Source organism: Manihot esculenta, chromosome 10 (genome assembly GCF_001659605.2).
Source record: "Manihot esculenta cultivar AM560-2 chromosome 10, M.esculenta_v8, whole genome shotgun sequence".
NCBI lineage: Eukaryota > Viridiplantae > Streptophyta > Magnoliopsida > Malpighiales > Euphorbiaceae > Manihot > Manihot esculenta.
The window spans coordinates 17,600,059-17,621,456 of record NC_035170.2 but is presented as its reverse complement, the minus strand read 5'-3'; positions in this window follow the sequence as shown (position 1 = coordinate 17,621,456).

Here is a 21,398-nt window from a genome sequence, read left to right as displayed (position 1 = left end):
AAATTAAATTTTGAATAGCTTCTAAACACGTTATCTCATTTGCAATCATAATAATTTTTAGTTTAAAAATAATAATTTTAAAATTAAAAAATTTTAATTCAACGTATTTACAAATTGGCTTGCTAATTTATAAGTAAAAGAACTCTCAAATTTTAATAAGTTAAATATTTAAAAACTCAAATTTAGCTAATTTATTAAAAAATTCTAAAAATTATACTCAAACTTAATTTATTTAGAAAATAAATTGAAAAAAATTAAGTTTAACAATGCTCGTGATCAACTTAGTTCATTTATAATCTTATCCACTATATATAAAACAATCATTACCATTCTAATTAATAAGACATCATTAGTTATAATAAAAGATATCTCTCTTCTTTTTATTTATAATTCCTTTTGCTTTTATTTATAGTTTTAAGCCTTTGAAAAGTAATTAAGAAAAAAACTATTTAGCTTATCTTATGGTCTCCATTGAATAAAAATTAACTCGAGAATCTATTATGTTTATTATTTTTCTTCATCCAAGTAGAAAAAAGAAAAAGAATAATGCAAATGTCAAGATCAAAATATAAAATCTTAAGGTTGCCAAATGGAAGCCTTAATCTTTAAGCTCTTTCCCTTCCCTCCCTCCCTCCCTGCAACAAAGTTCATAAGGTTTGCAAGAAATTAGACAAATTACAAAGTCTTGATTTAGAGTACTTAGGGGATTTTGAGGCCTTTTATCAAAGGGGTGGTTAGAAAAAAATTTAATGGGTGAGGGGTAAAATTTTTTTCAGTGGGTAAAGAGTAAAATTTACCAAAATTTTTTTTTCAATGGATCGCAATCCGTTGGTAATCTATTTACCAATGAATTTTTATTGGATTACCAACAAAAATATCCATTGGTAATTTAGAAAAATCTTATAGTGTCTCCTTTTCACAGTGTGTCTAATCAGCATGATAGGTGTATTTGGTATTTCACAAACGTAAGTATAATGTTAAGTCAAGATATCATGTGATAGTACAATTAGTAAATGATTCAGTCAATTATTGAATATTGAAGAAATTTATGAAAGCTGCATATGCCACTTAAATTTAAAAATTTTACCTGTAGAGTGTTGAGGGGTGATGTGATGACTTTTATATTTTTTTTAGCACTTTTAAACGCAATTTAATAGCCACTTTCTATGTTTTTATGTCAATTTTTATTTGGTAGATATTAATTTCAAAATTTCTAGTTTTTATTAATTTTCTTTGTTCCTAGGTAAAATTGGGGTTATTTTGAAAATTTTGGAGGTCAAAGAAGCATAATGTCTCATGTCTAGGCCATGAAAATCAATCAAAACTCACGATCAGGCCATGAGGAGCAAAGAAGAGAGGAGAAAAAGGAGACCAGAATGTCTCACGGCCAGGCCGTGAGAAATGGATCTCGTGCACGCCTTGGCAGTAATACATGATTTAATTGGCTCTTTGATAGTAGCTCTCACACATGGCCATGAGAAATGTGACTTACGCACGGCCTGGCAGTGAGAGGCACTAAACACTAAATTTTCACTCTGTTTTGGCTCTGAAATCTAGGTCAGGAATGAGGAAAATTAACTCTTCAGCTCTCAAGACTATATAAGCATCATTTTTTCTTATACAACAAGGAGAGCCACCTTAGAAGCCTCCCACAACTCACTTTTCAACAGTCATTCTCTACAATAAGGGAGAAGAATGGTACTTCATGGAAAGAGGGGCAATTGGTTTCAAGAGATTGAAGCTTGCTTTCTTCCATTAGACCTTTTTCTTTTTTCTCTCTTAAACTCTATTTTGTTAATATTATTTTTTATTTTGTTATAGAGATGGTTGTAAATTTTATAATTTTTGTTAGTAATTTTGAACTCATGTATGTTTAACTTTTAATTTAAAGTATTTAATGTAGTTTGAACCCTTATTATATTTTGGGCTTATAGTTTGAGTACATTTTCTTATAATTGAGTGTTTAATCCATGATTTGATTGTTTTGATATTTGTGATTATTTAGATAAAGTTTTATGCAAAAGGTAGCTATTTAGCTTCACTAATCTCATGGTTAACCATATTAATTTATTAATGCAAAGTATAGTGAATATTTTTGTTATATACTCTTGAAACATCCAAGTAGGCATTATTCATTTCATTTGTGTAAATAAACTTTTTGTAGTAATTGAGCATACTCAATGCCTTTTAATGAAAAAAAAAGAAGAAAAATTTAGCACAATCTATTTCGCTGATTTGAGCCACTAATAACTAGGGGCATACATGAACCCCATGTTTGTTTTTATGTTAAACGGTAGCTTGAATTATGAGTATACAAAGTACTTTAAGTTCATGAGTTGCTTAGTAATCGGGTGCCGGCATTACCAATATTTGCATTCATGTAAAAACACAATTGATGACTTAAAGAAGAGTGTCTAATAAATAAGTTGATGAAAAAAAAGACAGAAAAAAAAAAGTCAATTTTATATTTTAATATGCTCCATTTACTACAAATTATTTATTTTCATAAATTGTTTACCTGGTACAAAATTCTAATTGTTGGAAGAGAAAGAGCCCTATATATCTCTTAGTGTATTATTTGTATTAGCTTATATGAATTAATATAGTTATTCATGAGATTGGATAATTGAGATAATGTTTAAAAAAAATTAAAAACAAAAAAAAGAAGCATCATAGCTATTGATTGTATGAGACATATATTTAGTTATGATTAGATTTTTTGTATAATCGATTATAGATTTGCATTCAATTATGGGTTAATGCATTGAGCTATAGTGTCGTTGGCATAAGAAGTGATATTTGTATGTCTATGTCATTAATAAATTGATGTTTTTCCAACTCTTTTATGAGTTTGAATTATTTAAGTGTTGCACTTTTGAGAAGAGCCCTTTTCATCTTTTCATTTTATTTTTTACTTGAGGACAAGCAAAAGTTAGGTTTTGAGGTATTTGATGTGTTTGATGTAATAAATTTTTATATTTATTTTTATCATTTTTAAACACAATTTTATAGTTATTTTCTATGTTTTTATGCCAATGTTTATTTAGTATATATTAATTTCAAAATTTTTAGCTTTCATTAATTTTCTTTGTTACCAGGTGAAATTGGAGTTATTTTAAAGATTTTAGAAGTTAAAGAGGCAGAATGTCTCATGACTAGGCCATGAGAATCAACCAAAACTCATAATCAAGCCATGAGGAGCAAAGAAGAAAGGAGGAAAAGGAGACCAAAATGTATCACGGCCAGGCCATGAGAAATGGGTCTCACGCACGGCCTAATTGTGATATATGGATTTAATTGGCTCTTTAATAGTAGCTCTCATGGCCTACCCCTAAGAAATGAGTCTCATGTATGACCTGGTCATAAGAGGCACTAAACACCCGATTTTCACTCTGTTTGGCTCTTAAATCTAGGTCGGAATTGAGGATAATTAACTCTCTAGCTTTCAAAAGTATATAAGCAACATTTTCTCTCATACAACAAATAGAGCCACCTTAGAAGCCTCCCACAACTCACTTTTCAATTGCCATTCTCTACAATAAGGGAGAAGAAGGGTGCTTCATGGAAAGAGGGGCAATTAGTTCAAAAGATTGAAGTTTGTTTTCCTCCATTAGAGTTTTTATTTTCTTCTCCATTAAACTCTATTTTTTTTTTAATATTATTTTGTATTTTATTATAGAAATGATCGTAAAATTTATAATTTTTGTTAGTAATTTTGAACTCATGTATGTTTAACTTTTAATTTAGAGCATTTGATGTAGTTTGAACCCTTATTATATTTTGGACTTATATATTAACTTTTCTTATTAATGCAAATGTATATTATTGTGCTTAATGCTTTTGAACTCTATTGTGTTGCTTGAATAATTTGATTCAAAGCTAGTACTGGGAAGGAATACTATGAATCGAGTTAAAATAATAGATACCTTGGGGATTTTAGTTTGAGTGTGAGTAATATAGTTAAACCCCTTGAAAATTAAAATTAATTATAACTTATACTTAATGAACTAATTAAGATTTATACTACTATTGAAAAATAAGGTTTAAGGTTTAATTAAAATTTTTTAATATAACTTAGAAAAGGTATTAAATAGATTAGAGTTATATTTTCCTTGCATTAATAATTAAATTGATTATTAAACGTAAGTGTTGAATTTGATATTGGGTTAAGTGAAGTCAATGCTCTAGATACATATTTTCTTGAGGTCTTAATTCTTTTATGCGTAGGTGTCTCTTAATTTTACTTTTAATTTTATTTTAGTTTATTAGATTTTAATTTAATTAATTTAATCTCACTCCATTTTTATACTTAATTCCAATCCTTGTAGAGACGATACTCACTCATCACTTTATTACTTGAAGCGATTCCGTGTACATGCAGATTTTGCACATCAAAGGGCATTCTACCATCGAAGATAAATATGAGATCCAAATATGTAAACATAGAGATTCATTATCGACATTGTGAAAGAAAGAAGGATGACATGTATGTTTTAGCTTCTTGCTTGTTGCTTCAGAATACTGGTATAACTTTGGTATAGACTTTAGTGATACTCAATTTTAGTCTTATTATGACTTATTCGGTATTATTGATAATTGTATTGCACTACATTCATAGAGAAAATTTGTGCTATTATATGGAGTCTCTAGACTAGGCATAATTAGTTACTGTGGCAATGGAAAAAACAAATAGGGTGAATGTAAGACTTAAAGTCCTGGCTGAGAGGCAACCTTCTAGGAGAGATTCAAGTAGTGATAGAGGGTATAGTGATGAGATTGTGCCTAGATGAGCCTTTGGTGGGTCGAGTGAAATATAACTTAGATGCTAGGATTTTTAGATATGATGAAAAAACATCCTATGCCCCCATTATCAAGATGATCTTGGCATTTTTTCATCAAGGATATCTGGGTTTTTTATGGTATTCAATTAGCTTGTTTAGCTGAAATTGTAACATGTTAGCTAAAATCAATCTAAATAACTTTTAAACTCGTTTTCTATTTGACTAAAAATGGTTAACTCAAAGTTATTTCATGCTACATAATACATATCTTTCCTCATATTTATATTTTATCAATGTGGAAAATCTTTCTCATCTAAGTTGTTGAATGTTGCACTCTCCTTCACTAAATTTGCGTAATTCTCATTGCAACTTTATTGTGTTGTATCTAGTATAATTACTAAGTGAGGGAGTTCTACTTGGTCCCATGAGTAGCTCCTCCTTGCAAGCCAAATAGTTCCACACAATTTTTTAATTTAGGATAGCTCTGATACCAATTGTAACATCTCATCTAAAAACAATTTATATAATTTTTTGACCTATTTCTATTTGGTCCAAAATAATGAACCCAAATTATTTAGTAGATAGTTATGAGCTAGAAAACATGTCCTAGATTATATGTTGCCAATGATGAAAATCTTTTCCACTTAAGTTGTTGGATGTTATAGAAGCTCTAGCTCTTAGAGGAACTTACTTATGGTTGAGAAACAGAAATCTCAGCAATGTTGGTATTAAATCTAATGCAGAAACTATGGTTGATGTTTGGTCTAACTTTGAATAAGTTGTGTCTGATTATAGATTCCTTTTGTCTTAGGGTCTATCTAAACCTTGTCTTGATTAGAAGACAGGCTAATTTCACTACTCATTACTTAGCTAGAGTAACATTTTATATACTAGTTTTATTTAATAGTTAAAACCTCTAAATTCTTTGTGTTCTGTTCTACCATCTATTATATGGTATTTCTGCAAACTTTTTACTTAATATCTAAGTCTTAATTAAGTAGGATGTACTGAGAAAGTTTGATGGCTTGAGTTAATTTTAATAAGTTTTTTTCTAGTTTTGTATTAATAATTATTTGAGTTTTTATTTTTTTTTTAAAATGCTGCGAGCATCCCTATGTAAGTGCAACATTTAATTTTTATTTTAGTATATTATTTATTAATCGTATTACACCTTATAGTTGTTTCTGTGGAGTTTTGTTCTGTTGAATCAATGCAAATAATTAAGAAAATTATTAATAGAAGATAAAAATTAATAAAAAAAAATAGAAAAAATAATTGCACTTACTAGCCATACATGATTATTCTGTCAACACGGTATTATTTGAATACTGAAATATTACCCGCGCGATGCTGCGGAAGTAATTTAATTTTGATCTATTTTTAAAATAAAATTGTACCAAATTTAAATATTCACTTAACATAATTTAAATAAGTTAATCATCCATTTTACATATACTAAGTTTAATTTATGTTCTATCATAAATATGGAGACAAAGTTTTTTTTTTTTGCACACGAAGCATATACTAAGTTTTCAAATTTTCTTTATTCTGTCCCTGTCAAAATAGCATAAAATAAGATTCAGATATATATGAGTTTTAAATGTGAAAATAGTTTGTATTATATAATTCAGTACTCACTGGAATCAAAACATAGGGAACATCAGTAGAAGAGTTCTTTTTCTTTACTTTCTTCTTGTGATAAAAATATAAATGAAATTCATATTTTTTTTAATATATAATCACATAATCTAAAAATGATAAGATGCTTACTCAAATCTTGGTTTTTTAATAGCTTATTCAATTTGGCTGAGAGTTAAATTATCAGTTAATTCTGAACTGTTCAATGGATCTAATTGAGAAGACACAATGCTTAATACAGAAGCAGAAGAACCGCTATCCTTAGTATTGGAGAAGTCAAGTTTGTTTCGAGCATGCTCTTTGATGTTTTTTGAAAGAGGGCTCTGAACAAATATTGGGCTCTATGATTTTGAAGGTGTAACAGCCAATTAAGGACTCACTAATGCATCATCGTCTGCAAATATTTGTGTTATTCGAAAAGTAATGTTAGATGTATCTTCCACTCAAGAACTCAAAGCAATTTGAAATATTTTTTCAATATTGTAAATCTTTGTGACAACTGATGGGATTAAAACTTTATCTTTTGAACTTTGCACTAATGTAGCAGTAGGAACCCAATAAAATTAGAAGCCAATCAGTTTTTTTTTTTTTTTTCTCTAAGCTACAATTTTTAAAGAAAAAAAAAAGAACATGTTATTGAAAACATAAATTGTAATACCCGGCTCGAGTCCGGCATCGGAATTCCTGTAGTCCGGTGGAATCTCGGGTGTCGGAACCCTCGAGAAGGGTAATACATATGTTTTCCAAGGTATTTTCACTTGTTTTCATGTTTTGAAGGGTTAAAAGACTTGAGTTTTGAAAGAAAAGCAACAAGGGAGAAATGCAAAGGTTTGGCCGCCGAAGGTCACTTTCGGCCGCCGAACATTGCATGGTTGCGGCTTCACGTTCGGCTGCCGAAGGTGGTCTGGCCAGCCACCTATAAAAGGGCCAAGGGTCGGTGGAAGGAGGTTATTTCTCCTCCACTTGCAGCCAGAGGTGAGTTTCAGCCTCTCCTACGTTGACTTTCATGTTTTCCATGATTTTCATCAAATCTTTCAAGAGTTTTAAGAGTTTTGGTGACTTATGAAGGTTTTGAGCAAAAGAAGCAAGTTTTGAAGCTTGGAGCTTTGGAAGAGCTTTTCTTCATATCTCCACGTTAGGATCCTTCATCCTCAAGTTGTGTAAGAGGTAAGTGAAGATCCTGAGCTTCTTTGATGATTTTGAAAGGTTTTCTGAAGTTTGTATGGGTAGTTTGCATGTTTAGGTTTAGGTGAGGTTTTTGGTGCTTTATGGTGTTCCAGCATGTTTAAGTGTTATGTGCTATGTTTGTTTGGGGTTTTAGGATAGTTTTAGACCCCTTTGTGCATATATATGTGTATATGCTAGTTGGGAGTAATTGCTATGCATGTTTGTAGGTTTTTGGGCAAAGTTTGCATGAAACAGAGCAGGGTTCTGTCCTTCGGGCAAAACCAGGTTCGGCCGCCGAAGGAAGGTTCGGCCGCCGAACCCCTTGTGGAGGCAGTTCGGCTGCCAAAGGTTGCCCCCGAAAGCTAGGCTTTCGGTTTAGAAAGGGACTTTCGGCCGCCGAAAGAGGGCGTTCGGCCGCCGAAAGTGTGTGAGTTTCGTCTCTGGACGAGACCTTCGGCCGCCGAAGGTGCCGCCGAACATGCATGAGTTTCGTCTCTGGAGTGGGGTTTCGGCCGCCGAACCTGCCGCCGAAAGTGCCCTGTCCAGCTTTCCTTTGCATGTTTTGTGTGATGGTTTGAGGATTGTTAGAGGGGTTTTGGGGAGTTTCGTAGAGATGTTCTTGAGTGAGTTTAGTCCCTCATTTGAGTCCACCTGTGTAGGTACGGACCAGAGGACTCAGGGAGGTCAGCAGTGAGTCCAGTGTCAGAACCTGCAGAGTCAGTGCAGAGATAACCAGGTGAGTGGAATTTAACTTAATGTTTTAATATGAAAACTGATATTTTATCATGCTTCATGCATCATGAATATGCTTTAGGGTGAGTGCATTAGTGTACACAAAGATGATGCATTGCATTTATCCTTGTACTTGGCATGGCTCCTTGTACATTGCTTATGTGAGACGGCACGGACTTCGTGAGGATTCATTAGCCCTCAGAGGAAAGACCTGGAACAGCCTTACGAGGACCAGGCATAAAGACCTGGAACAGCCCTACGGGGACCAGGCACATGGTACTTAGGTACCCCAGATGAGATAGAGGGAGTTTTGATCCGTCCGGCCGAGGTTATGTGATTATGTGTTGCATTCCATGAGAGCATGTTTTATCACCTGTTATTTACCTATTCTACTCACTGGGCTATCGTAGCTCATCCCTCTCCCCTAACTCCAGTTGTGCAGGTTCAGAGATCAGAGAGAACTCAGCAGGGTACAGGAAGAGTACAGAGTCTTGTAATAGCTAGTGTGGACATGTAAATGTAAAGAGATAAAGTTTATGTATAGTGTATAGAATGGTGCTTGACTATAAGACTTGTAATCCCATTGTGGAGTCACATGATCAGTTTATGTATGTTTCTTTATTATTGTATGTTTATGAGCAAAACCAGGCTTAACATTATGAGTATGATCCGCCTAGAGCCATGAGGAGCTCTAGTAGGGATTAGTATAGAACAGAGAGTGTGCATGCACAGGTTAAGCCTTGGAATGAAGAAAAGGTTTATGTTTTTACAGCAAATGTATGATCATGTATGGGATTTCACAGGTATACAGACAGGATAGCAGGCTTACTACGGGTCCCGGCGACCTTAAGTCGATCTGGATCCTAGTGCCGGTGGCAGTTCGGTTTCCGGGCTGTTACAGATTGGTATCAGAGCCCTAGGTTCACATGGTCGGACCTATAGAGAGAGAGTTGGGCTCATAGAGAGGTTTAGCAGGTCAAGCACCATAGGAAAAACATGTCCACGAGGATAGGATGTTATGCTGATGTGCAATGCCCTGAGTTATGCATGTGCATGTGTTTGATGTGTTGCTGATATGTTATGTGATTTGTTGTTTTCCAGAGAGTGAAGATGCGAGGAACTCGTCGATCCGCGAGATTGACTGGAGTCCCACCTGTAAGTGAGGGTACAGCTGCTCGTCCACCTGCCTTGCCAAGGGCAAGATCGCACAGGTCAAGCAGGGAAGGAACGTCACGAGACCCGAGAAGGTCTTCTGACGAGAGCAGGAGAGGAGTAAGCAGAGGGGGAAGGTCAGTAGAAGAAAGAGGTGTGAGGGAAGAGGATCAGAGTAGAGATGCAAGCATGGGTGTAGGAAGGTCAGAAGAAGGTATGGGGGAGTCCCAGGGAGGCGTTCAGGCCTCGGGGTTTGGCTATCCACCCTTTCCACAGGGCCCAGAGTATCCGATGGGAGGCACGTCGGATTACTCCAGTTTTGCCCCATATCCACCCTACATGCCCTATATGCCCTATCCTTCCTTTTATCCACCATATCACATGTATCCACCCCCACCTGTTCATCCAAGTTCAGTACAGCCTGAAGTGAGGGAACCAGTTCCTCCACCACCACCTCCTGAACCAGTAGCCCCTGTTGTGGAAGCACAGCAACCCAGTTCTTCAGGGGGAAGTAAGGTGAAGATGACCGAGTACTTAAAGTTGGATGCTCCTAAATTCAATACAGGAGATGATCCCTTTGAGTATCTCAGTGCAGTTAGAATGATAACAAGTGAGTTGGGAGCAGATGATGGTAGAGCCATTGAGATGGCAGGGTTCACGTTAAAGTGTAAGAAAGCTAGAGAATGGTTCAAGAACTATGTGGACCCGAGACTTGAGAGTATGACATGGGAAGAGTTCGCCAACGAATTTGCTGGCTGGGCTTTTCCTGACAGTTCCAGGGAACTAAAGGTTGTGGAGTTTGAGCAGTTGCGACAGACGGAGGAGATGAGTGTTGATGACTATACAGATAAGTTCCTGGAATTGTTGCCATATGTCGGTCAGGCATATGATACAGATCAGAAGAAGGCAAAGAGATATGCCACAAGGCTTCATCCCAGGTATTTCTCTTTGATTCTTCATGCGGAGAAGGAAAGTTTCCACTCTATTGTGGATGCTGCTAGAAAGATGGAGGCCAGTGCCATAAGTCAAGGTGTAGTTAAGGCACAGTCTTCTGGTGTTAAACCAGGTTCCTCCGCACAGGGTACAGCAAGTGCAAGTAAGAGGAGATGGGAGAAATTCAGAGGAAAGAGAGGCAAGTTCTGGAACAGGCTTAAGTCGGGTCTGGGAATGAGTAGTGGCTCCAGTTCTGGCGCAGATTTTCCAGTGTGCAAGAGGTGTGGCAAACAGCATAGAGGAGCTTGTCAGTTGGAATCCACAGCCTGCTATAGATGTGGGCAGGAGGGACATTATGTACGGGAATGTCCTCAGGCGACTTTGGTTGCACCATCCCAGCAGATGAGTACGGGCAGTGTAGTACAGCCAGTAGCTTCAGCCGTACCACCAAGCAGTGGCAGAGGAAGAGGAAGAGGGGTAGCCTCTTCATCAGGGATGGGTTCCCGAGGTGCAGGTCCGTCAGCCCCAGCACGGATTTTCACCCTGACTCAGCAGGAGGCAGACACGTCGAACACGGTGGTGTCAGGTAATCTCATCATTGGGTGTTCAGAGGTGTATGCTTTAATGGACCCCGGTGCTTCTCACTCTTTCATTTCTTCTAGAGCTGCAGAGAGGTTGGGTCTGATAGTGTCTGAGTTAGAGTGTCCTCTATGGGTCAGTGGACCCAAATGTGATCCATCTTTGACAGAGTCAGTCTGTCGGTTCAGTCCAGTGTGCATAGAGAGTAGATACCTTCCAGCTGACCTGGTGGTTCTAGAGTTGACAGATTTTGATGTCATTCTAGGGATGGACTGGTTATCTACGTATGATGCTACCCTGAACTGTAGAGACAAGGTAGTTAGTGTCAGAGACCAGGATGGGTCAGAGTGTGTCTTCAGAGGAGACAGGAGAGGGACACCTAGGGGTTTGATATCAGCCCTCCAGGCTCGTAGAATGTTAAGGAAGGGGTGTCAGGGGTTCCTAGCTTATGTGAGAGAGCTAGACAGTCAGATTAGGGAACCATCCTCAGTACCAGTTGTTAGAGACTTCCCAGATTTGTTTCCTGAAGAGCTTCCAGGACTGCCACCGGATAGGGAAATAGAGTTCGAGATTGAGTTGATGCCCAATGCCAGACCGATCTCTATTCCTCCCTACAGGATGGCACCAGCAGAGTTGCGAGAGTTGAAAGAGCAGTTACAGGATTTGGTAGCTAAGGGTTTCATCCGCCCGAGTACCTCACCCTGGGGTGCTCCAGTATTGTTTGTCAGAAAGAAGGATGGACCTCTTAGACTTTGTGTCGACTACAGACAGTTGAACAAAGTCACTATCAAAAATAAGTATCCTTTACCCAGGATCGATGATCTATTCGACCAGCTGGCAGGAGCAGGTTGTTTTTCTAAAATAGATCTGAGATCCGGATACCACCAGTTGAAGATCAGGGAAGGAGATGTATCCAAGACTGCTTTCAGAACCAGATATGGGCATTATGAGTTCCTTGTGATGCCGTTCGGGTTGACTAACGCCCCTGCAGCATTCATGGATCTCATGAACCGGGTTTTCAGGGAGTACTTGGATCGTTTTGTGATCGTCTTTATTGATGATATCTTGGTGTACTCCAGGAATGCAGAGGACCATGCCCAGCATCTGCGGATAGTGCTGCAAACCTTGAGAGAGCATGGCTTGTATGCCAAGTTCTCCAAGTGCGAGTTCTGGCTAGGGAGCATTTCTTTTTTGGGACATGTTGTATCAGAGGAAGGTATAGCAGTAGATCCCAAAAAGGTAGAGGCAGTAGCCAACTGGCCTACACCCACTACAGTGACCGAGATCAAGAGTTTTCTGGGTTTGGCAGGCTACTATCGGAGGTTCGTTCAGGACTTTTCGAAGATAGCTGCTCCTATGACCAGACTGACCAAAAAGAATCAGAAGTTTGTGTGGTCAGAGGAATGTGAGGAGAGTTTTGCAGAGTTGAAGAGACGGTTAACTTCAGCACCGGTGTTAGCGCTGCCGATTAGTGATGAAGATTTCACAGTGTTCTGTGATGCATCCCGAGTGGGATTAGGTTGTGTGTTGATGCAGAATGACAAAGTGATAGCTTATGCTTCTAGACAGCTGAAGAAGCACGAGCTGAATTACCCGACACACGATCTGGAGATGGCAGCTGTTATCTTTGCACTTAAGATGTGGAGGCATTACCTCTATGGGGTAAAATGTGAGATCTATACGGATCATAAGAGCCTGCAACACATCTTAAGTCAAAGAGAGTTAAACTTGAGGCAGAGACGGTGGGTAGAATTGCTCAGTGATTACGATTGCAAGATCCAGTATCATCCGGGCAAGGCTAATGTTGTAGCTGATGCCTTAAGCCGAAAGTCACTTGGCAGTTTATCCCACATTGCAGTAGAGAGAAGACCGGTGGTGAAGGATTTCTACAAGCTCGTGGAAGACGGGTTACAGTTGCAGTTATTTGGTACAGGTGTTTTGCTCGCACAGATGAGAGTGACACCAGTGTTTCTAGAGCAAGTGGCTCTGAAACAGCACGAAGACCCCGAGTTAGTGAAGATTGCCAGGACTGTTCAGTCGGGCAACAGTACAGAGTTCAGCTTTGATAGTGAGGGGCTTCTTCGGCACGGTAAGAGGTTATGTGTACCAGATGATAGCAGTTTGAAGGCAGACATTATGAGGGAAGCTCATAATGCGCGGTATAGTATTCACCCGGGAGCCACCAAGATGTATCAAGATCTGAGAAAGGTGTATTGGTGGCCAGCAATGAAGAGAGAAGTGGCACAGTTCGTGTCAGCCTGCGAGACATGTCAAAGGGTGAAGTTAGAGCACCAGAAGCCGGCTGGAATGCTTAACCCACTGCCGATTCCAGAATGGAAATGGGAAAACATAGCTATGGATTTTGTAGTGGGGTTACCGGCGACGTCTAACAGACTAGACTCCATATGGGTGATTGTGGATAGACTCACGAAATCTGCTCACTTCATTCCAGTTAGGAGTAACTACTCTGTGGACAAGTTGGCGCAGGTGTATGTAGACGAAATAGTAAGGTTGCATGGAGTTCCAGTGTCGATAGTATCAGATCGAGGACCTCAGTTCACCTCCAGGTTTTGGCGGAGTTTGCAAAATGAAATGGGCACAAGGTTGGATTTCAGCACTGCTTTCCATCCATAGACAGACGGTCAGTCAGAGAGAACCATCCAGACCATTGAAGATATGCTGAGAATGTGTGTGTTAGACTTTGGCGGTTCTTGGAGGCAGCATCTACCTCTGGTGGAGTTTGCCTACAACAACAGCCATCATGCTAGCATAGGGATGGCCCCTTATGAAGCTTTGTATGGGAGGAAGTGCCGAACACCTGTTTGCTGGGAAGAGGTAGGAGAGAAAACTCTTGCAGGGCCAGAGTTAGTTGAGATAACCAGCAAGTTAGTGCCTATCATCAGAGAGAGGATCAGAACAGCTGTAAGCAGACAGAAAAGTTATGCAGACATCCGTAGGAAGCAGATAGAGTTCCAGGAGGGGGATATGGTATTGCTTAAGGTGTCTCCGATGAAGGGAGTGGTTCGGTTTGGAAAGAAGGGTAAACTGGCCCCACGGTACATTGGTCCCTTTGAGATCTTGCAGAAGATCGGGCCTGTATCGTATAAGCTAGATTTACCGGCTTCTATGGAACGAATTCACCCGGTATTCCATGTTTCTATGTTGCGAAAATTTGTGTCAGATCCAGAGAAGGTTCTGAGTGAACCTGAGGTGGAAATCTTAAGTGATCTCACCTATATAGAGCAGCCAGTGCGGATTCTTGACACCCAGATCAGAAAGCTGAGAAACAAGGAGATACCAATGGTGAAAGTTTTGTGGAACCACCACAACCTAGAAGAGTGCACGTGGGAGACTCGGGAGTCCATGCTCCAGCAATACCCATATCTGTTTTAAGGTTAGTTTTCCCCTTTTCTATGTGTTTATGTTGTGTTAGGGACATTCGGGGACGAATGTTCTTAAGGGGGGGAGAATGTAATACCCGGCTCGAGTCCGGCATCGGAATTCCTGTAGTCCGGTGGAATCTCGGGTGTCGGAACCCTCGAGAAGGGTAATACATATGTTTTCCAAGGTATTTTCACTTGTTTTCATGTTTTGAAGGGTTAAAAGACTTGAGTTTTGAAAGAAAAGCAACAAGGGAGAAATGCAAAGGTTCGGCCGCCGAAGGTCACTTTTGGCCGCCGAACATTGCATGGTTGCGGCTTCACGTTCGGCTGCCGAAGGTGGTCTGGTCAGCCACCTATAAAAGGGCCAAGGGTCGGTGGAAGGAGGTTATTTCTCCTCCACTTGCAGCCAGAGGTGAGTTTCAGCCTCTCCTACGTTGACTTTCATGTTTTCCATGATTTTCATCAAATCTTTCAAGAGTTTTAAGAGTTTTGGTGACTTATGAAGGTTTTGAGCAAAAGAAGCAAGTTTTGAAGCTTGGAGCTTTGGAAGAGCTTTTCTTCATATCTCCACGTTAGGATCCTTCATCCTCAAGTTGTGTAAGAGGTAAGTGAAGATCCTGAGCTTCTTTGATGATTTTGAAAGGTTTTCTGAAGTTTGTATGGGTAGTTTGCATGTTTAGGTTTAGGTGAGGTTTTTGGTGCTTTGTGGTGTTCCAGCATGTTTAAGTGTTATGTGCTATGTTTGTTTGGGGTTTTAGGATAGTTTTAGACCCCTTTGTGCATATATATGTGTATATGCTAGTTGGGAGTAATTGCTATGCATGTTTGTAGGTTTTTGGGCAAAGTTTGCATGAAACAGAGCAGGGTTCTGTCCTTCGGGCAAAACCAGGTTCGGCCGCCGAAGGAAGGTTCGGCCGCCGAACCCCTTGTGGAGGCAGTTCGGCTGCCAAAGGTTGCCCCCGAAAGCTAGGCTTTCGGTTTAGAAAGGGACTTTCGGCCGCCGAAAGAGGGCGTTCGGCCGCCGAAAGTGTGTGAGTTTCGTCTCTGGACGAGACCTTCGGCCGCCGAAGGTGCCGCCGAACATGCATGAGTTTCGTCTTTGGAGTGGGGTTTCGGCCGCCGAACCTGCCGCCGAAAGTGCCCTGTCCAGCTTTCCTTTGCATGTTTTGTGTGATGGTTTGAGGATTGTTAGAGGGGTTTTGGGGAGTTTCGTAGAGATGTTCTTGAGTGAGTTTAGTCCCTCATTTGAGTCCACCTGTGTAGGTACGGACCAGAGGACTCAGGGAGGTCAGCAGTGAGTCCAGTGTCAGAACCTGCAGAGTCAGTGCAGAGATAACCAGGTGAGTGGAATTTAACTTAATGTTTTAATATGAAAACTGATATTTTATCATGCTTCATGCATCATGAATATGCTTTAGGGTGAGTGCATTAGTGTACACAAAGATGATGCATTGCATTTATCCTTGTACTTGGCATGGCTCCTTGTACATTGCTTATGTGAGACGGCACGGACTTCGTGAGGATTCATTAGCCCTCAGAGGAAAGACCTGGAACAGCCTTACGAGGACCAGGCATAAAGACCTGGAACAGCCCTACGGGGACCAGGCACATGGTACTTAGGTACCCCAGATGAGATAGAGGGAGTTTTGATCCGTCCGGCCGAGGTTATGTGATTATGTGTTGCATTCCATGAGAGCATGTTTTATCACCTGTTATTTACCTATTCTACTCACTGGGCTATCGTAGCTCATCCCTCTCCCCTAACTCCAGTTGTGCAGGTTCAGAGATCAGAGAGAACTCAGCAGGGTACAGGAAGAGTACAGAGTCTTGTAATAGCTAGTGTGGACATGTAAATGTAAAGAGATAAAGTTTATGTATAGTGTATAGAATGGTGCTTGACTATAAGACTTGTAATCCCATTGTGGAGTCACATGATCAGTTTATGTATGTTTCTTTATTATTGTATGTTTATGAGCAAAACCAGGCTTAACATTATGAGTATGATCCGCCTAGAGCCATGAGGAGCTCTAGTAGGGATTAGTATAGAACAGAGAGTGTGCATGCACAGGTTAAGCCTTGGAATGAAGAAAAGGTTTATGTTTTTACAGCAAATGTATGATCATGTATGGGATTTCACAGGTATACAGACAGGATAGCAGGCTTACTACGGGTCCCGGCGACCTTAAGTCGATCTGGATCCTAGTGCCGGTGGCAGTTCGGTTTCCGGGCTGTTACATAAATTTTATACTTTTTAAAGTATATACATTAATCAGTTATTTTTCATCTATTGTCAAAAATGTGTATTTTTCAGTATAGTTTTCCAAGTTTTTTAAACTGAGGGACCTCTCTGCCAATGTAGTTTTCAAATGTTGCAAGTCTAACACACACCTGCAAATAGTCTATTTGAAATGAAATCAAATAAATCAAAAGGAAAAGATTCCACATATTCAAGTCAATACCAACATTTAAAATGGAAAAAAAAAAAATTAAAGAAATAATAAAGAATGCAAGTTAATCTTGAATATTAAAGGAGGATAAACAGGTTCTGATTCTGTAAAAAGATCAACAGAAATAGAAAATGTAACGACCCGAAACCCGGACCGCTACCGGCGCTAGGATTCAAATCGACTTAAGGTCGCCGAAACCCGTAGCAAGCCTACTATGCATCCTGGATACCTGATAAAACCCCATACATGATCATACATTTTCATAAAAACTTAAACTTTTCGTATACCAAGCTTGACCTGAGCATGCATCAAAACTATAAACATAAAAACCTCATACTAGAGCTCTCATCAAATGCTCTAGTAGGGTCAACATTTCATACATCAAGCTTGGTTCAATACATCTCATCAATTAAAATATTTACATAAAGATCATGTACTAAAGGGTTACAATCTACCAATAGGGCCAAGCACAATACTATCCACAATACATTACATGTCCACTACTAATCTATTACAAAGACTATACCATCAACCTCGGTGACTTCCCGCACTATCTCTGCTCCTGCAAACCTGGGGGTTAGGGGAAAGGGGTGAGCTGCTAGAGCCTAGTGAGCAGAACGTAAAACAATTTAATAATCATATGCTCATATGGAATGCGTCACAGCATAGACAATACATATCAAGGATGGACTGACCCAAAAATCCCTCTACTCTGTGCCCGGCCCTCGATGGAGCTCCTCAGGACTTCTTTACATACATAAGTTGTGTGCCAGGGGCGTAGAATGGTAGCCCTGGTCTTTCATTACATAACATAATATTTAGAGGGCTAATGGGTCGTCCTGTTGTCCATCCACATCAACAACCAATTATGCAATGCGACATATTCGTGAAATCTAATGCATCTAACCTATTTCATATACATGATGCATGAACATGCTTAAAACATTTGATTTCTTGAAATAAAAGATTAGTTTAGTTCTACTCACCTCTGGCTGACACTGGAACGGCTAACTCACAGTTGGCCTTCTCAGTTCCTCGGGTCCAATTCTACACAAGTGGACTCAAATGAGGGACCAAACAAACTCTAACATGACACTAAACATCTCCCCAAAAACCCCCTATATCATCATAAAACATGTATGCAAAACAAGCAAAGGGAAGCTGGGCAGGGGACTTTCGGCGGCAGGTTCGGCGGCCGAAGGTCCCTACAGAGCCGAAAGTCAGGCACTTTCGAGGGCAGGTTCGGCGGTCGAAACTCCCATCCAGAGCCGAAAGTCCAAACTTTCGGGGGTGAGTTTAGGCGGACTAAAGCTGCCTCCACAGGCAGGTTCAACGGCCGAACATGGCTTCGGCAGCCGAACCTGGGTTCTCTAGAATGGCAGAACCCGATTCGCCTCTCTCATCTAGCCTCCCAAAACCCTCCAAACTCATACTCAACACTCAAAAGCATGCATAAACACATCATCAAGCATATAAGGGCATAAAACTAGTCTATACCTGTAACGACCCGGTGACCGGACTGCTACCGGCGCTAGGATCCAGATCGGCTTAAGGCCGTCGGGACCCATAGCAAGCCTACTATGCATTCTGTAAACCTGGTAAATCCCATACATGATCAACAATTTCCATAAAAAATTTGATACTTTACATCTACCAAGCTTAACCTGTGCATGCACACAATCTCTGTAAACATAAATCCCATACTAGAGCCCTCATCAAATGCTCTAGTTGGGTCATCATTTCATATCTTAAGCTTGGTCATTAACATATATCATTATAAAACATAATAATATACAAATCATGTATAAAAAGGATCAACCAGTTCTAGGGCCAAGCACAACTCTATCATCATTATACATTACATGACCTTACATCATTTTACAATCCATGTCCACTATGACTATTACACTGTAGCTATCCCATGCTATCTCTGGCCCTGCAAACCTGGGGGTTAAGGAGAGGGGTGAGCTACTAGAGCCCAGTGAGTAGAGCACCAATAAAATCATTTAATAAAACATGGCATGAAATGCATCACATCGCAAATAAATCATATCACGGATGGACTTGTCACCAATAAGCCTCTACAAATCATAAACTCTGTGCCAGGGGCGATTAGGCCACACCTGGTCTTCTCATACTATGTGCCAGGGGCGATTAGGCCACACCTGGTCTTCTCATATCATCTTGAGGGCTAAAGGTTCCTCCAATATCCATCCACATCAACCACATATTATGCCATGCATCACATTCGTGAATACTAATGCAAACATCCTATATATTCATGGCATTTATGATGCATGAGTCATACATACTAATGCAACCATCCTAACATATATACATGACATTTATGATGCATGAGTCATGCTAAAACCTTTTATTAAATGTAAAACCATAGTTCAGTTCTACTCACCTCTAGTAAACGCTGGAATACCTCTGAACCAGCTAACTCTGAGGGCCTCCTAGGTTCCTCGGGTCCGTTCCTACAATGGAGGACTCAAATGAGGTACCGACATACTCTATCATAACTCTTACCATTCCCCCAAAAACCCCCTAAAACATCATAAACATGCATGGAAAAACAAGCAAAGGAAGGCTGGACAGGGGACTTTCGATGGCAGGTTCGGCGGCCGAAGGTCCCTCCAGAGCCGAAAGTCATGCACTTTCGGAGGCAGGTTCGGCAGCCGAAAGTCCTTTCCAGAGACGAAAGTCACAACCTTCGGCGGCATGTTCGGCGGCCGAAACTCCACTCCAGAGCCGAAAGTCCAAACTTTCAGGGGTGGGTTTAGGCGGCAAAAACAACCTCCTCAAGGGGTTCGGCGGCCGAATCTTGCTTCGGCGGCCGAACCTGAGTTCTCCAATAAGGCAGAACTCGATCCAACCTTAAGTCTCCAGCCTCCAAAACCTCTCCCAAGCATGCATAACTCACCAACAAGCTCTCAAACACATGCATATACCCTTCTCCATGCATATAGGGGCTTTAGAACTAGCTTAAACCCCAAAAACAACACAAATACACACATATGGCTTATGATCAACATAAACCCTACCCATGCAAACCATGCAAAAACCTCACTTAAACCCTTCAAACACCTTTAAAACATTAGAAAAGGTGAGGATCCATGCTTACCTCTTGAGGATCGAGAGGATTGATGGTCTTAACTCGGAGATGCAAGGAAAAATAGATCTAGAACCTCCAAGCCTCACAACTTAGCTTCTTTGCTCAAAAACTTCCAAACCAACATGAAAACAACTTAAAACTTGCTTAACTTGAAAGAAAACCAAGCAATCACTCAAGGAAGAGTAAGAACTCACCTATACACGAAAAGAGAGAGAAAACTCACCTCAAAGCCGGATAAGGGACCCTTTTATAGGTGGCCGGTCAACTACCTTCGGCAGCCAAAGCTGCCTCCACAGCTTCACCACTTTCGGAAGCCGAACTTGGGCTTCGGTGGCAACGAAAGTATGCCACCTTCGGCGGCCGAAAGTGAGGTTCGGCGGCCGAACCTTACATTTCCCTCCTTGGTCTTTTCTTTTCAAAACTCCAATTTTTCTTACTCAAATCACTAAAAACATGTAAAAACATTTTGAAAAACCTTTCTTTTACCCTTCTAGATAGCTCCGACATCCTTGAATTCCGGATTCCAACGGAGATTCGGCTGGAAAGTAGGAATTCCGACGCCGGGGTCTAGCCGGGTATTACATTCTCCCCCCCTTAAGAACATTCGTCCCCGAATGTTCCTCACTAAAACATGCAAGGAAGAACAAAAGCACATCAACATAACAACATAGAAAACACAAAAACAATCTAACCGTAAAAGAGATAAGGGTATTGCTGGAGCATAGACTCCTGCGTCTCTCAGGTACATTCTTCGATATTATGGTGGTTCCAAAGGACTTTCACCATCGGAAGTTCCTTGTTTCTCAGCTTTCTGATCTGCGTGTCTAGAATCCGCACTGGCTGCTCAACATAGGTGAGATCTCCAAGGATCTATACATCAGGCTCACTAAGAACCTTGCCCGGATCTGACACGAACTTTCGGAGCATAGAAACGTGGAAAACCGAATGGATTCTCTCCATATAAGCAGGTAAATCTAACTTATACGATACATTCCCAACCTTCTGCAAGATCTCGAAGGGTCCGATGTACCGTGGAACTAATTTACCTTTCTTCCCAAAACGAACCACCCCTTTCATTGGAGACACTTTGAGCAACACCAACTCTCCCTCCTGAAACTCTAGATGCTTCCTGCGGACATCTGCATAGCTTTTCTGCCGACTCACAGCAGTTCTGATTCTTTCTCTGATAATAGGCACGACCCTGCTGGTGATCTCAATCAACTCAGGTCCTGCTAAGGACCTCTCTCCAACTTCTTCCCAGCAAACAGGTGACCTGCACTTCCTCCCATAAAGAGCTTCATATGGAGCCATCCCTATGCTAGCATGATAGCTATTATTGTAGGCAAACTCCACCAAAGGTAGATGCTGCCTCCAAGAACCGCCAAAATCTAGCACACACATTCTGAGCATATCCTCAATAGTCTGGATGGTCCTCTCTGACTGTCCGTCAGTCTGTGGATGGAAAGCA